General features: G+C 30.7%; 1 pseudogene; it reads left to right on the top strand.

Moving 5' to 3' along the window:
- The first annotated feature begins 4181 nt into the window (after positions 1–4181).
- On the top strand, positions 4182–5404 carry LOC112088009 (annotated as a pseudogene).
- Positions 5405–19360: the final 13956 nt, after the last annotated feature.

Genomic DNA, 19360 nt, shown 5'->3' with positions numbered 1-19360 from the left:
AGAAAACTTGGAAATGATGCATCTCCTTCCACATTTAGTAGTGTCTACCTCTTATTTCATTAATGATTGTCGAAAATCTGCAATTCCATTTCTTTTGTCCATATTCTTTGTTTGAGTAATGAACCAGCCAATGGGCTTGCTAAATGGGCCTTTGGACTCTTGCCCCATATCTCTGTATAATCCACTTTGTTTTATTTCTAAATTAAATGTAATTAAAAAAAAAACAGATTTCTCATTGGAAAATATGAAATATAGACAAATTTACAAGAGACTTACTCGACTTGCAAGTAGAATCGTTCTACATAGTCATACATGTGAAAGAGAAATATATTGTTGTCAGCCGGTGAGTGTATGTGTTAAAGATCCTCCAACAGAATTCTTATTCGAAAACTGTTGGGAATTTTAACAGAGTTCCTGAAAGTATTTATGATATATATCAAAATAACATTGTATTGCGTTTTGATTTTAAATTACAGAGATTGGACTTTATTTTGCATTCTTTTTTAAAAAATTCATAATCATCTTTTAGAGATCATTTCAGTATTAATTGCCTTATTATAATGAGTTTAGTTTTAGAAGTGGATAACAGTTTGAAGACAACTTTCATAACTAGGAGATTTTTTTCTCCGGTAAAGATGTTGATTACTATCATGTAATCACTCTTAATAGTACTTATATTTCTGTTTTTAGTGTTTTGATTTTTGTTGTGCCTCGAGATTGTGTATTCCCGTCTTATTTCTTTTGACGTCTTCAATGCCATATAATCTATACTATTATTTACGAGGTCAATCATATGTGTCATCACCACAGTGATTGTCCTATGTGGCATTATTTATACTATTATTTACGAGGTCAAAAATCATATATATCATCACTACAGCGATTGTTCTACGTAGCATTAATAAAAAAAATATTATGTGTCATTTTAATTCGTTTTGATAGTTCTATTATTAATCCTATGTGTACAAACCGGTGACATGGATTTTTCTTCGATAATATAATGGGCCATGGGCCAGAGATTTTAACTACCGTCATAACCACAGAAACCTAAACCCTAGCGTATTCTACTTCTTAAGGCTATAATTATTATCTGAAATCCGAACCAAGATCCGCTTCAAAAAAATCAGATATCCGAGAGGGTCGAATCCGGATTCAGATAGTAAAATCTTATGTTCGTCAAAATCGGATACAGATCCAGATAGTTAAATTATAATGTCCAAATATCCGTATTCGAATCTCTAACCTCTAAATATATTTAAAAATGATATTTTATTGATAATTTTGCAATATAATAGAGATTATTATATATAAAAAGAATTTAAATTTAAATTAAAATATCCTTTCATAATAAAAAGTTAATTCTTTTGCAAAATATTAAATAAAATTTTTATAAAATTATTATTATTATAATATTTAATATTTTTAATATTTTTTTAGATTCGGATCCGGTTTCGGATATCCGCGGATATCTTAATATTTAGACGAATATCCGCAGTCCGGATATCCAAACATCCCGGATACGGATCCTGATAATTAAAACTCGGATCTAGATATCACAAAATTACCCGGATATCCGCTCCATTCTGGGGCTACTTCCTCTTATATATATCATTAATCCTACATTTGATAGGTCTATCATTATATATATATATATATATATATATATCATTATGTGTCATTTTAATTCGTTTTGATAGGTCTATCATTATATATCATTATGAGATTTTAACAACCGTCATAACCATATAAACCTAAACCATAGCGTATTCTTCTTCTTAGACCATCTCCAATGGTCCCTCATTTTGAGGGAAAACATAAAAAAATAAGGGAAACTCTTCTCCAATGGTACATCATTTTGAGGGAAAAAATGAGTTTGTTAACAGTAGTACTTCAAATTTGAGGGAACACTATTCATCCCCTCATTTCACTTTTTAGCTTTGTTTATTTGCAAAATGATCATTATAGTTTTACATGTATCTCATCTATATCTAAACAAAATTTTAAACTTTTATTTATTATACAAATAAAATATTATTATTTTAAAAATATAATAATAAATAAATATTAATTAATTTTATAAATAAAAACGTGAAAATATAATTTTAATATATAAAACAAACATAGAATAACTTAACAAATAATAAAAATTAAAATACACAATTATTATCATAAATAAATATAAAAGACGACAAATAAAATTAACATAAGTTTTAATTTTTTCTAGAAAATCTTAACATTACATAAACTATTGGTTTAATAATCTGGTAGATTATTTTGGGATCCACCAAGATTATTAAAATATTGTCCAATGAAGTAGATGGAGGAGTTTGTTGATCTTGTTCTTGTGCAGCCCTTTTCTGTAGAATTCGTATTTGTTGAGCTTGAACATATGCATGAATATTCGCATCTTATAAAATTTTGTTTTCTTCCTTCTCTTTTTTCAACGCATAATTCATACTTTGAATATCTAAATGCTGTTGTCTTTGTGCATTTGTCTTTTTTAGTTGCTCCACAAGTTGTCTATTTCCTTCTTCTAAGTTGCTCAATGCCATTGATGTTTGATCATCACTTTTTCTTTTCAGTTTGGCTTTTTTCACCCCAATCGGTCGCTGAGATGAAGATCCGCCAAAAATATCTTCATCATCATCTAAATTTAAAGAAAATGAAGACAAACCTGGAGATGCTTGTGTAGCTGAATCAGGAGTGGGATTTTCCGATTCTGAAGATGTATAACCGAAACCACATGGGTTTCTCACATTTCTTGTAGAGGTTTAACCATCTTTAAACTTCTCAAAATTCTTAACAATGTTCCACACATGATCAAATTTCCAAGATTGTATTTTGGATCTTCAGATAACATCATTTTGGCTTGATTAAACTGCATAGCAATTTAAACAAAAAATAATCAATTTTTCATACATTTTAAAATATATGTAAATTGATAAACCATATATTAATACTTACAATATCATCATTTGAAGCACCACTTGGACGTCTATTTTCACATTGTTTGATGCATGCATGTAGTTTCTTTGTTGCTTTCTCAATAGTTTGAATTCGAGCTTGGATAGATCTTTTTGAGCGCTCACTCCAGGTTGAGTTTTTTCTATTCTCATACCCTTCTACCATCCGAGACCAAAATTGATCAGATGATTGATAAATTCCTTTGATTGGATCTTGAGAAATTTTCATGTAGACTAGACATAATAATTTATCTTCTTCTGGATTATATCCACAAGAACGAAGTGGCATTTTGTTTCTGGATGAGTATAAAGCTTAATGGAATTCAATGGTTGTGAATAAAAATAAAAGGGCATAGCATTATTTATAGATGTATACCACTCCAAATTTTAAAAGTTCTCTCACTTCTCAATCTATTGTCGACTTTGTAACAAGATTTGACAATACACAATAAAAAATAATTCAAAGATTCTCACATTTTTTAACCAATTTTAAGTGGATTTGACAATACAATAATAAAATAATTTAGATATTCTTAGACATATCAATCCAATAGACATTTTGAGAAGGCACTGAAAAAGTACTGTCAAGATTCCCACACTTCTCGACAATTTTTAGTGGATTTGATAATACAGTAATAAAATATTTTTTTTTTAAAAAAAATAGTCATATAAACCTTTATAAGAAATATTATAAACTCTTATCATAATTTTACAAACCCTTATAAATAATTTATAAACATTTATAAGAAATTTCTTGTTTACAACTCATTATAAGAATTTCAATATTCTTATAAACTCTCATAAGAAATCTCTTGTTGATTAATTTTTATAAAACCTTTTGGAAATATGCATATCTTATCCTAAACTAATATAATTAGGCAACTTGGACTGTAAGCTATCTTGAAGCTTATCCCATATCAAATTCAAGATTCTCACACTTCTCGACCAATTTTTAGTAGATTTGACATTACAATGACAAAATAATTAAAATATTATTACATATCAATCCAGTATGGACATTGTGACAAGGCAACGACAAAGTGATTTCAAGATTCCCACACTTCTCAGCTAACTTCCACTGGACTTGACAATACAATGATAAAATATTTTAAAGATTATCATACTATTTCCTTCATTTCTATAAATTCCCTAAAACTCTCATGTTATATAGACATAAACAATTCTAATAAACAAAAATTACTACACTTCTCTCTCAAAATGAATTCCAATTTCGGTGATTCATCATCATCATCTGATGATGATGATGAAAATATAGCATTTATCAATGATCTCGACCAAGAAGAACAAGTGATTCGTCTTGCTATCGCTAATAACAATGCGATCATTCAACATCTCCTCAATCAACAAAACAACCAAGTGATCCATGGTGGTTCAGTTCCCGGGCGTTCTTTCATCTATCGTGATCGAGATAATGCACATTGGAGATTGTTCAATGATTATTTTTCAGAGCCCCCGGCTTATAATGATGTCATGTTTCGTAGGAGGTATCGTATGTCTCGTTCTCTATTTCTTCGTATTATTGGTGCAATTGAAAGTCATGATTACTATTTCCAACAACGAAGGGATACAACTGGTAGACTTGGATTATCATCCCTTCAGAAAGTAACAGCCGTGTTTAGGATGCTAGCGTATGGTCTACCAGTAGATGCCACAGACGAGTACGTGAAAATAGGCGAATTCACAGCAATCGAAAGCCTGAAAAGATTTTGTCAAGCCATAGTGGAAATATTTTCAGAGCAATATTTATGATCACCCACTGCAAATGACGTTTCCAGACTTCTTTACATTGGTGAGAAGCGAGATTTTCCAGGAATGCTTGGTAGCTTAGATTGCATGCACTGGAAGTGGAAAAATTGTCCTACAGCTTGGGCTGGAGAATACTCTGGTCGTAGTGGGTCACCAACTATTATCCTTGAAGCCGTGGCGGATTATGATCTTTGGATATGGCATGCATATTTTGGTATGCTGGGTACCAATAATGATATCAATGTTTTGGAATCTTCTCATCTGTTCTCTAATCTTGCTCAAGGTATCGCTCCTACTGCTCATTATATCATTCAAGGAAAAGAATATAGTATGGGTTATTATTTGGCTGATGGTATATATCTGAAATGGTCCACAATTGTGCAAACTATTCAAGAGCCAATAGGTCCTAAAAAAAATATTTTGCTACGCAACAAGAAGCATGTAGAAAAGATGTAGAACGTGCATTTAGAATTCTTCAATCGCGTTTTGCAATTGTGAAAGGGCCTGCTCATTTTTGGAGAAAATATGTGCTTCATGACATAATGACTACATGTATAATTTTACATAACATGATAATTGAAGATGAACGTGATCTTGATGCTCCAGTTGAAGATGGAAGAGAAACTCCACCTCCAAAAGTTAAAACAGCCGATGATGAAAGTAAGCGATTCTAAGAGTTTTTGGCTCGATATAGACGAATCAAAGATAAAGAAGCTCATTTCTCATTTCGAAATGCCTTAATTGACCATTTGTGGGAGAAATATAGTAATAATGATGCTTAAAAAAATCTACCATGTTTTATTTGTTATGTTATGTAATTTTCTTTATGTAATAAATGTTTTAATATAAATTACGAATTTTATTTGCTTAAATTTTACAATTTTGTAAATAATTGGGTATAATTTGTACATTTATAAATAGTGGGTGTTAATAATAAAATAAGAAAAAAATATACTTAGAATATTCCTTGACCGAAAAAAGATTATTGGAGTAAAACTCTACCTCATTTTGAGTTTACCTCATTTTAAGGGAAAAAATGAGAAAACCCATTGGAGATACTCTTAGGGCTGGGATTATTATCCGAAATCCGATCCAAGATCTGCTCCAAAAAATTCGGATATCCGAGAGGGTCGGATCTGGATCTAGATAGTAAAATCCTATGTTCGTCAAAACCGGATACGGATCCAGGTAGTTAAATTATAAGGTCCTGATATCCGTATCTGAATCTCTAACCTCTAAATATATTTAAAATTATATTTTATTGATAATTTTGTAATATAATTGAGATTATTATATATATAAATAATTAAAATTAAAATTAAAATATCTTTTCATAATAAAAAGTTAATTGTTTTACAAAATATTAAATAAAAAATTAATTTTATCATTATTTTAATATTTTATATTTTTAATATTTTTTTTTATTCGGATCCGGATTCGGATATCGGCGGATATCTTAATATTTAGACGAATATCCGCAGTCCGGATATCCGAACATCCCGGATATGGATCCGGATAATTAAAACTCGAATCCAGATATCATAAATTTACCCGGATATCCGCTCCGTTCTGGGGCTACTTCCTCTTATATGTATTCGTTTAGTTTTACATATGTATTTTCTTAACCTTTCGATATTCTTTAGATTTTGCTTTGTTTTTTTTCCTATTTAGATGTTCAGCTTTAATCTTATGTCGATATAAATTGATTTAATAATTTTGGTTGTCACTCTTTTTGTTCTTTTCGTCATTTTAATTAATCTTTTCTTTCGGCTATACACATTGTGATCATGTTTTTCGTCTGTCCTATTTATTATAATTATTAACGTATGTTTTTTGCTGTTCTGTTCTCTTAGACTTCATCCCCCAAAGTTCTTCAAGATCTTACATGTAATAATAAACATTTGTTTTCTTCAGGTCACTGATTCCATTTTTTGCAGTCATATCTTTAAATGGATCCAACAGGTAATTGCAAATAATCATTAAAATCTCATTTTCATTTTAGATGGTTTTGGCCTTTTGAATTTAACAAATTTTCTTTTCCTTTACCTCTTTTTAACACTCGCAATTTAATCAATTTTAAAAATTTGAAAACAATTTTTTTAGCTGATTAACTCTTTTAATTTGCTTTTCCTTTTACATGTTTTTCCCCTTTTTATTTTTTGCAAATTTTTATTTTTTCTTGCCTTTTTTAACACTCCAAATAATAGATTTCATATAATTTTGAGACTTTGCAAAGTTGTAACAGTAATTGTTAATTCTGTTTCTTGTTTGTTCACAGAAGAGAAAATAGCAATTTTTCTATCTTTTTATGTTACTGTTTTTCTTAATATTGAATAAAAGATCTACTTTTGTATTTAAAATCAAATTTAATTTTTTTTTTTGCAATTCCTCTATTTAACCTTCAAACAATAATAATTATAAGAAGTGAAAGCTTGCCTGTAAGGGGAGGGGAGGCTCTCTTATAATTTTATAATATCTTGGTTATGATATCTCGGGGAATGATGGAATTTGGATTTGGATTATTATATTGGTTATGGGTTGATATAGTCATTGTCACTTATGTTCATCATGATGAATATTGATATTGGCTTTAATTTTTTTGTATAATAGTTTTCAACCAATCAAATTAAATTGATTTAAATTTGTCAGGCTTTGTTACTTGTGTGACATACCTTTGATGCAAAAATATTTCACAACAAAATATCCAAGTTGAAATATATCAACCATCACAAAAATTAAATAATATTAAATAGTTAGATTGTATTTTATATTTTAAACAAATGCACATCTATTCATATACGTGATTTCCATAATTTGAATTTAAGATATTTATCAAAAATTTTAAATATTTGGATCAGAAAAATATTAAATTAAAAAAAACAAGTGACAACAAAATTTGAATATTGTAAATGATTTTTTTAAAAATTATAGATGCTATCATTAAAAAAAGACAATTCTCAAAAATGGTCCAAAAAACTAAATCTTCTAAAAAAAGCCATTTTTTTCACAGGGACAAATATAGCATTCATTAAAAAAAACAAAAAAAAATGATTAGTTTTAATTCTATTTCCTCCTCTATGAAAATTACAAATCTCACAAAAACCTTCATTGATCGCCTCACGACTTCCACCGTTGTCAGAATTTCATCTGGAATTTGACGGAATCGTCGTCGGAGTTAGAAAATCTTCACTCTGAAAATCGAGCTAATCCCAACTTGCTCTCCTTCAAACAATTTTTTATTTTCTTCGAAACCTTAATCGAAATCTCAAATTTGGAAAAAAAATTGAGGGTTTTGAAATCTTCTATGATCAAGCTATAGGTTTTCGGCAAAAATCTGTTTTTCTTGAATCTTAAATCGTTTTGGAACCATTTTCAAACTACAGATCGTCAGAAATTCAAAACCCAGGCCTGAAAATTCAACGGAAATGCCTCCATAATATTCAGAAATGATTGATATTGGTTTAGGAATGTATTCATGAATCATTAGACCTTCAGGAATACCTTTAAAATGTTTATGTATTTATTGTTTTATATACCTACAAGTCTCAATAGTTTGTTTTAATCTTTGTATCATCGATTGTAATTACAGTTTTAATTATACATGTTTACATGTACAAACATGGACAAGCTTTCCGTGAGAAGTTTATTAGGATAATTTAGGAAGCTTTTCCTAAAATATTAAGAGACCTTATTGAATTTTCAATTCAGGAAGGCTTTCCTAATTTTCAGGAAGGAATCGTAATAGTTTAGGAAGATCTTTCCGAATAATAAACTTTCAATGATCATGGTTTAAATATCTCTTAAAGATTTCGAATGTATAAAATGTTTATGTATTTGTTGTTTAACAAACATTTTCTCTTGATTTGATCGGGTCTAAGACATTTTGTGATGAATATAGATGATTGAATGCCATTAAGTAGCAAGTAGGTTTGCATTGCAATGTTTTTAAAGAGTATGCTGATTCAGACCAAAAATAAGTTGTTTACATTTTAATTTCAGACCAAACTACATATTTCTAAACTTTTGGAACCCATGTCTGAATTTTCAATTAGGGAATGCCTCCCTAAATATTCAAGAAGGATTCATAATAATTTAGGAATTTCTTCATGAATCATATATCTTTCAAAAAACAATAAAAAGAACAATAAGAACAATAAGCAAGTGATCTATATATTTTGTGACGATGTTGAAGCCAAAATTGAAAACCCTGACAATTTACTGATAAAAGAATGTGTCGATCCTGTTAAAGAGATAGTAAGAGAACTGTATAGTGATTCATACAGATCAGAAAGAGATCCAAAGTTTTTTCAAGATAGAGCAATTCTCAGCCCGAGAAATGCAAACGTGGGATTCATAAACGAATACATTATGTCGAAAATACAAGGTGAACATATTTAACGCTTTATAAATATGTATATATATATATATATATATATATGATCTTACACTTGAGCTTCATATCGTTATTTTAAGTTATACTTAGTAAACTTTGTTTAAAATTTTTCTAGGTGATGAACATACATATTTTAGCTCGGACAGTATTGATACTTCTGATAAGGGCAAGATTTACGAAAAAGTCTACACCCAAGAAGGTTTTAATAGTATTAAGATCTCAGGATTGCCGAACCATGAATTGAAATTGAAAATATGAAAATCTATTATGTTGCTTTGGAATATTGACCCTAGAGGTGGTTTATACAAGGGAACAAGACTCTTGGTAACACAATTGGCCAAACATATTTACTTATGCTTCAAAATTAATACTTTTCCTCTTTTTGCATTAATGGTTGTCCTATGTGTCGAAAATCGATACTTTTATTAAATATAAAAGAAATTGAGTACAAAACCATAATGGTATTTGAAAAATACACACTAACCCAAAATGCAACTTAAGAATCTGCAGTTGGAATGTTATACATCAGCAAATATTGATGCACATAACAATAATGGTCACGGTTGATAAAGTGATGAGTTTTTTCAAAAGTACCATTATCCAACTATCGAAATTTATGAGTTTATTAACAATACATATCACAATATTATTATCCAACTATCGAAGCTTTTCACCATTATAAAAAAAAAAATTCAGATAGTTAGTATTGTTAGAACAAGAGAATATTAAAACATATTATTTTAAAAGATTATATATAACTTACAAACCTCATATTTATCAATGATTGCCTCTACAAATTTTGTAATCAGCTTGGTATACATCGCAAGTCCGCGCTTGGCGCGGATCTTCTAATTTTATTATATATTACAGTTTTTTCAATAATTAGTTTAATTGTTTGTGATATATATATTACATAATATTTTTGGCAAAAACAACTTACAGATAGAGTATTGGATAGGGGAAATAAAAAATGGGATGGATGATAGTTAAAAACTATAAAGATAAAAAAATAACTTTATTAAGAAAGAGATACAACTTATTTCTGTCAAACACTAATTGGTTATTTGAGGCTATTCTTCATATAGAATGATATTAAGAATCGTTCGGGCTTTTTTATGAACTCAAAACAGTATGTAAACTTTATGTTTGGGATCAAAAGTTCGAGACTTTCCTCACGAATTCAATCAAATGACGATGTTCTAGTTAAATATGAGGAGTATTATGTCTAGGATTAGAATCTCCCCGGGAATTTTTCTTGACTTTAATCAAATGGCGATGTTTAATTGAAGGTTGATGAGCATTATGTATTGGATTGGGACCTCCTGGGACCTTTCTCTTGACTCCAATCGAAAATAGAACTTCATCCATAAAAACTATTGATGATGTTATTAAGAACACAGTTAGGGTTATGACTAATATCACGGTACCACATTTCATCTTTCCTCTCTCTCTCTCTCTTTCTTCGTTTTGATTTCTTCCTGTATTATTTTTCATATTATATAGTGGAGTTGCCATATGCTAGTTAAAGGAATCTAATTTAAGGTAAATCTAGAGATAAGATAACAATGACTGTATTGGAAGATATGTTTTAAAGTACTTATTATAATTCAGTTAGGAGAACTAAGTTGTATATGTACAACTTGACACTTGGCAGGTTAATAAAAGAACACAAAGTTCTCCTAATTATAGTAGTAAAGTCTCACTTTTGAATTAATAAAAAAATATGATTCCTAATATTTTATTTTTTATTATTAGTTTTGAATTTTCACCAGATTTTTTTTCCTTGTGAATTGGAACATTTAATTCCACTATTTTTCTTTTAAATAATTATTTTTTATTTTAATAAGGGAAGCTAATCAAATGTAAATGAAGAGATTAGAATGACTATATTAAAATAGATGTATTAGAGTTCTAATCATATTGGGCCTGCTTGGTAATGATTTTTACTGTTGGCTTTTACTGTACACTTTTAGTTGTAAAAACTGTAGCTTTTACTTCTTTTTTAGAAAAAAGTTTGTTTGGTAATAAAAATTGTAGAAAACATTTTATTTTTATTTTTGTTAGAGAAATGAATCTAAAAAAAGCTGAAAAATAAGATTTAATCAGTTAAATTTAGTTCATAGTTACTTATATATAAATGTACAAAGTCTATTAAATAATTCTGGAAAAAGAAGAAAAAGAAAAAGAAATTAAATATATTATTTTATTAGTTTTTGTGTGTAAAATATCTTCTTAACTAGCTTTTAGAATCCACACAAAAAAAAAAAAAATCAGGTTTTTAAGAATTTAAAATTAAAAAAAATCAAAAATTCTGTTTGGCAAAAAATCTATATTATTAAAAGAGAAAGGTGTTTTGTGTACAAACAGAATTTTACTTAGTTTCCTATTATTATGTTTTTAGATAACTATTCTGTTGCGAAACAATTATGATTTAAATTTATATTTACCAAATAAGTTAATTTAGTGTAATATTAATAAAATAATATATTTTTAATTTCTATTTTAATATAAACCCGAAAATTTAGTTTTTAATTTATATTTGTTATAAATTTCCGTAAATATAGGTTATATTATCAAAAATTATAAAATAAATTATTATAATATCTTTAAAAAAATAATAACTCAAATATTAATTTAGATTAAATTTAAATATTTAAATTTAAATAAAATTTTTAATGACAGGAATGAAAATAATATTTTATTAGAATTTTATTAAATAAGTTTAAAATTTAAATATTTAAAATATACAAATAATATGAATGAACATATTAAATATTTTTAATTATTTTAGTTTTTAGATTAATATATATGAGCATGTTATAATAATATTTTTTAATTGTGATATTTTTCAAATTAATAGCAACAGACGGGTTAATAATATATTTTTAATCGCGGTCATATATAATACTAGAAAAAATAAATCAATAGAAACAAATTATATTTAAACAGAAATTTTTTTTATCAATTATTAGAAAATTTATATATAAACAAAAAACAAAAATTATATTATAAAAATAAAAAATAGTTCCCGTGCGGACGCACAGGGTAAAATCTAGTAAACTTTTAAAACTGTGAAATGGACTCGATAGTCCCTACAGTTTACGCCAAGCAACCCCATTGTATTTCCATAGTGATTTGACCAAAAATTAATTAATAATTCTTCACTAGCGATTGGACTTTATTATGAAATCTTTTTGGCAAAATTTATAATTACCTCTCAGATATCATTTAAGTATTAGTTTTTATTATAAATATTTTATGTTTTTTTATTTTAACACAGACTTATTATTCTATTACAATTATAAAAACTATTACATCGACAAATTTCTAACGGATAAGTCCCCCGTTTACTGATTAATGGGTTCATTGCTTCTACACTAGAAAATTTGGTTTCAAATCCTAAAAATGTGATTTATTACTATTTTGTAGATTAATGGAGACAAACTTACAAAAGATTATTAACTTGGTGATGCAGCACATCGTTTGATTAATGGGCTTTTATGACAAACACGTCGCGGGCTTTAAACGTGTTTGTTCAACTATTATCTTCATCTTTTATTTCTAGTTTGTTTCCTTTTAGGATCAGATAAACACAAATCTTTTAGGATTAGGATCTTTCGTAATCTCTTTAGCTTATTATTTAAGGTCGTCGAATAGCCTTGTGATCGACACCTTTTTTTGACATTTAAAGCATTTATTCAAGAGCTTGTTTAAGCACTAAGAGGAGTACTCTTAATCCTTTGTCGTAGTCGAGCTTTCGACTGAGACAAAATCGAGATCGTTTAAAGCAATTCTTCGAGTTCTTGTTGTGATTTCGTTTACGTAGCTTCCGCCTCTCTATCACTTGGTGCATAAATAGTTTAGTTTTAGAAAAGATAACAGTTAGAAGCAACTTTCATAATTAGGAGAATTTTTTCCGTTATACATGTTGATTACTATTGTGTAATAGTGCTTATAGTCCTGTTTTGGTGTTTGTATTTTTGGTATAGTAAAAATTGTGTATTTATGGCTTGTTATATATTCTCTCTATTTATAAGTTGGTTTAGCTAAATGAATGGAAATTAGGAAAATCAAAAAGTATTTTTTTAATTTCTAAATAAAAAATAATTCAATCAATCATAAAAATTGTTAAATAAAATTATATTTTGAACATAATTTTTTAAAAAAGAAAGTTATATTAGAAATTAATTAGAGTATTCGATAAGAGAAAGAAAAATTGCTGCTGGCTTATTAAAAAGATGATAATAATTAGTTTATTAAAACAGAAATACAACTTATAAATAACGGAGGCTTTTCTATGAACTCCAAACAATACATGAGGTTTATGTTTGGGATCAAAAGTTGGAGACTTTCCTCTCGACATTAATCAAATGATGATGTTCTAGTATGAGGAGGATTATGTATAGGATTGGAACCTCTCGGGATCTGTCTCTTGACTTCAATCAAATGACGATGCTTAAGTAAAAGTTGATGAGGATGATGTATAGGATTGGGACCTCCTGGGACGTTTCTATTGACTCCAATCGAAAACAGATCTTCATTAATAAAAGCCATTGATGATTTCATTAAAAATAAGCTTAGAGTCATGAACAATATCGCAGTACCACATTTCAGCACTTGCATCTTTTCTCTCTCTCTTTCTTCGTTTTGATTTGTTCCTGAGTTTGTTTTTGTTATTCCTCTCTTTTCATATTTTATAGTGGAGTTTGCCATAAACTAGTCAAGGGAATCTAATTAAATGTCAATCTACAGATAACAATGAGTTTATTGGAAAATATGCTTTAAACTACTTATTATAACTCAATTAGGAGAACAAAGTTGTATTGCACAACTTGACATTTGGCAGGTTAATAAAAGAACTCAAATTTTCCTTAATTATGCTAGGGAAATCTCACTTTGAATTAGTAGGAAAACGTGTTTCCTAATTGTTTTATTTTTTCTACTTTTCTTATTTTTAATTGAGTTGACGATCTATTTTCCCATAAAAACTATCATATAACATCAGATCCCCACCAAACTAATACCTCATTCCAAATACACATCAAACCAAAGTTTAAAATTTAAATCCACACAAAATAAAAGTTTAAAACATATATCACCATCGATTAAAAGTTTGAAACCTCAAACCCCACAATATTTCGTTTTAATTGGTTTATTGTTTACCAATCAATTATTAACCGTGTAGATTCGATACTAAACCGAAATCAATCTTAATTACAACCAAACTCGACCCAAAAACCGACCCAACTCAGTAAAACCGACCCAACTCATCCATCTTCTTCCTACCCGATATGTTTTTTTTAATTGTGCAAAACGTTGATCTGATCTTAACAAATTTTCACCTAAATTATATCCAAATTTTGAAACCCAGCTTCAATTCTGGAAAGTCCATCGACTTCACCATCCCCTACCCTCAATCAGGTTTCTCAAACGATTAGATTTCCCGTCTGATTCTCCTCCTCAGTTTCTAACCTTCCGACTTGTGCTTAATTTCTTTCTATGTTGATCGTTTACATGCACGGTCTCTGAAAGCTGCTCGAATAAGGTAACCACCGATCATCTCTTAAATCAAACATGTATAAATTAAGAAACAGCTTTCGGAAATTCCGTACTCATCCTTCTCCCTCTCCGTGAGATTCTGGTTTAATCAATTTCGAAGCTTGAGTAGTTCGATTTCGTGGATAGTACCTCCGCTACAATTTCTCTGCTATTTTAATTCATATTGTTTTTTTTCTACTACATTAATGGGCTTTTACCAGAAATCTGTAGGTGGAGCCGTGCACTGAATCTACTCTCGCTCAACTCTGAATCAAATTGGAGTCCTTCATCAGCTTCCCCAACTCTCTACGAAGTGATGACCGACATTGAAGCTCTCAAATGGCAGGATCTGACTCACCTCACTCTATCGAAATCTGAGATTTATGTTTTTCGTTGTTGTTGATGTATTAGATTGGTGATTTGTTCCACCAATAGGATAATGAAAATTGGGATTCATATTTAGTCTGCAAGTGAATGTAATGCAGTTGTTGTGGGAATTGTCATTGTTTAAGCTTGAATGCAATGCAAATATTTTGGAAAACAATCGGGTGAAGAAGAAGACAAATCGGGTCGGATTGTGTCGTTTGCGGGTCGGCTTTTTTTTGCTTAGGATCAGGTTTTATCGGTTTATATTTTGGTTTTGTCAATAATAACCAGAAAAATCGGTTTATGGGGATATAGGTTTAAGATTTTCAATTGATGGAGATATAGGTTTCGAACTTTGTTTGATGTATATCTAGAACGAGCTCATAGTTTGGTGGAGATCTGATGCTATATGATAGTTCTCATGGGAAAATAGATCGTCAACCTGTTTTAATTTCTTCTTTAGATTGCAACTTATATTTTTTTTCAAAACTTGAGATTTTTAAGCGTATTAAGAAGTCATGTCATACTCCACCTTCTTTACCATTGATATACCCCGTTGTTGTCGATAACCTGCACATGCGATTTTCTTTTCCGTCGCAGCCTCTCTTTTCGACTCAATACTACTTGTCCGCTACAGTCTTTCTCGCACATGAATTCTCACCAGAAATTAGCCAATGGAAGCCTCCTGCCCACATCAAAGACCATATTAACAAATAATCAGATTTGTATGTAATGGTTATTAGTATAGAACGTCTATTTGTATAGAATATTTTTTTTTCAGATACAAATTTATAACAGAAGAGCTTTTTCATTGTGGTTTTGATGTTTTGCTTGCATTGTTAGCAGACACACAGAAACTTAGGATCCTTAATTATATTTGCAATGGAGAACAAAATTACAAAGATCTCTAATTTCCAGTGTAAAAATTTCCAGCTACTGATCAATTTATTTGTAATTCTATATTTGATAACACCTGATTTTGACCACTTTTATGGATCACTTTCAATATTTTATGCATGTGTTTATCACTCGGTTTTAAAGTTTTTCGAAGTGTTTTCCATGTTTTGGAGTTAATGGCTTTTCAGGAAACTTGGAGCTTTCGAGTGCATTTTGGAGCAAAAGTACATTTTTGGATAAATTCATGCCGTCAGAAATTTGGCAACCAATGAAGATCTTCTCACCGTCTGATCATCCCCAGATCTAGAGACATTAAAGAGGAGACAACCAGCTTTCTAACACACTTGGAATCAAAGAAATCCAACAGTTAGATCTCCAGATATTATCAATGCACTGAAGACCAACCAACACAAGTCCAATCAAGCACAGGAGCTTTGACCCGCGGCCAGACTTGTTCCCACTGCGGCTCAAGAGGTTTCACCCCCGGTGGACCTATGTCTGAACATCAGGAGCCCAACTAAGGCCCAAGACACTTCCTGCACCTATTTTACAAGTCCTAGACGCCCAAAACTTAGAGGAACACTATAAATACTCGTTTTTAGGTCTATTGTAAGAGAACCTCTTTCTTCTCTTTGAGAGAGAACTCATTTGTAGTTTTAGTTTTTATTTTTATGCATCTGTAAAAGCTCTTCATCGCCACACTGTTTTCAATAAGAGAAGTTTGTTTGCAACTTTTGTTTCTTTACTTTTCTTTTTTTCTAGTTCTTAAATCGATGATGATGTCTATCTCAGCCATGTCTGAGTAGTCACCTAATTGGGTGAAAGGGTAATCCTAAGGGATCCCATGTTCGAATGACATCTAAGTTTTTAGTAAAAAGGATTTCGATTTTTACATGATTCTCCCATTCATCCAAATCTCAAAGCAATAATTCTGGATTGATCACCCATAATCCGATCCTAGGTTAAATCCGAGCCACGAGAGTGTTGTATCTGGGTTGCCTGAACTGGATCTTATGGACGTCACCGTCGTAGGAGACAAAAGCTACATACGGAGGATGATCTTGTTCTGGCATGAGAGCGAGAGTTAATTGCCATAAACAAGTGATTAGATGATTAGGGTGACGAGAGTTGCCTAATCTTACAAGTGTCTATCCTAGTTTCAGAGTCAAAGAAAATCCTTACCTAAATTCCTTGTGTTTTAGAACATGAACCCTAAAGATGAACTTTGAACTCAGCGCCGTTTTTCTTATTGTTTTCAACCGATTTTTACTTCCAGCTTTTTAATTCTCTGCAAAATTAGATTTAGTGACAAACCAAAACCCCTTTTTATTAGATTATGCCTGCAATTGTTTTTAGCATCAGTTAGAAGTCCTCAACATATAAATCCCTGTGGATTCGATCTCAAAGTACTACTGCGTTTGCTGTGCACTTGCAGCTTGTCTAGGGTAAAATTTGTGTTGCCCACTGCACTCACATAAAGTTTTTGGCGTCGTTTCTGGGGATTTGTCACTGTTGACTTGATTTATTAATCTAATTTCAATCATAAACCACAAGATTTTCGAGTTCTGCTGGAGATTTTCTAACTCCTCTTTTTATCTTTGCTTTTTTTGCTCTCAGGTGCATAATCCTGACAACATTTTACCCCCCTTAGACGAGATTGACAAACACGAAAGAACACTTAGGAAACTCAGAAGAAGAACGCTCAAGATGGCAAATCCGAATGCCCATCGAGAAGATCTTTTAAACCGTGATCAAGAAGATCACATTGGAGACGATGACCGTGATTCTATTCATGGTGATGACCTAGATGCTGCACATGAAGAAAATGGCCAGCCAAAACTCGATGAAGAAGGAAACAGAGTCCCTATAAATGCTGCTGATGGGCTTGCGGGCCTAGGGTTGTTTTTTAACAAGCCCGTTGGTCCTCCAAAAGTTTTAAATTTATAAAACCCTAGTGTTTGCAAATGCACAGATGTACATTGTAGGATTTAGGGTGTCGATCCACAGGGAGGATGTCTAATCTGCAAGAAACAACAAACTGAGAAGTAATCAAACTCATAAACCAATAAAAGATTTGGGGTTTTTGGTTAAGATCCTAAACTAAACCTAATCTAATATTCACAAGAGACGGAATGCATGATGAATTGTTAAAATAACATCTAAAGCATATCGACTCAAACTAAATACTCTTAAACTCATAGGTGGCGATTTAGACTTCTCCGGTTTACTCTAATCGATGTATGGTGGCATTTCCAATTAGCTTCCTGGCGATTTATCTTCATTTGTTACTGGGAATCTGCATTGAACTAGAATAGACACATGTATGATTAACCAACTGTCGTCACCTTAATAAACTAATCTCTTAGATCTAGCAATTAACTCTCGCTCTCATGCTAAACTTAAGATCATGCATTAAACATTGAATTCGTCTGCTCACATCTTCTCTATAGGTAGCTTTCGACTCCTATAGCGACTATGTTCTTCTAAATCTACTCTCATGCTTTACGAATAACTTAGAAGAGATGAGATCCAGAATATGGCTAAGAACAATAGAAATCCTAATCGATATATATGTTTGTCGATATCTTCAAACAACTTGACTCTTTGGGACTAATCTACATGATGCAATGAATAGTAAAAGACATAGAAGAATGCAAAAGAATGAAACAGAAAAGTTAATAAGATAAAAAGGAGGAAGAACAATGGATCTAGGGAGGAATCCCAATCTCCATCGCCTAACCCTAGAAAAACAAATTTTGGTGGCTCAAAATCTCATTACAGGAGCACACACCCGTTTAGGACTGCTAAACAATGTATTTATAGGTCCTAAGGTCTTCCAGGTCTCATTAAGGTCTTCTCTGAAGAGAAATGGCGAAGTGGGCTTTGATGTTGGGCCTTGTGGCTCGTCCTAAGGTCCACCGGGGGTGAGAGTCTTCCACGACAGGTAAAACATGTGTTTCCCGCGGGTGAGAGTCTTTCGAGACTGGTGAACTAGGTCAACTTGTTTTCCATGTATCTTTTGATTGCACTGTTGGATCTTTGTGATATGAAGTGCTATGGAAAGCTGGTTGTCTCCTCTTGATTGTCTCCAAAATTTAGCTGGATCGGACGGTGAGAAAGTCTTCATTTGAGGCTGAACTTCTGACGGTCTGACTCTGAGCTAAAAATGTGGATTTCTTCTATTTTGCCTTCATATTCCCTAAGTTTCCTGAAAAGAGCCTTGAAACTACAAATACATGGAAATCATAATAAAAGTTCATAAAACAAAGTAAAACCTTTGAAAAAGCATTTGAAATCAATGGTAAAAAGTGGTCAAAAGAGTATGAGAGATTTAAAGAGTATGAGAGAGACTGCCCTCATCATGGTTTCTATGGAGCAAACCTGCTAAGTACCTTCTACATAGGACTTCAGAAAAATTATCAACTTTTTCTTGACA

The sequence above is a fragment of the Eutrema salsugineum genome, unplaced genomic scaffold (assembly GCF_000478725.1).
Source record: "Eutrema salsugineum unplaced genomic scaffold, Eutsalg1_0 scaffold_15, whole genome shotgun sequence".
Taxonomy (NCBI): Eukaryota; Viridiplantae; Streptophyta; class Magnoliopsida; order Brassicales; family Brassicaceae; genus Eutrema; species Eutrema salsugineum.
The sequence above is the reverse complement of the archived record's forward strand: the minus strand, read 5'-3'. Positions and strand labels throughout refer to the sequence as shown.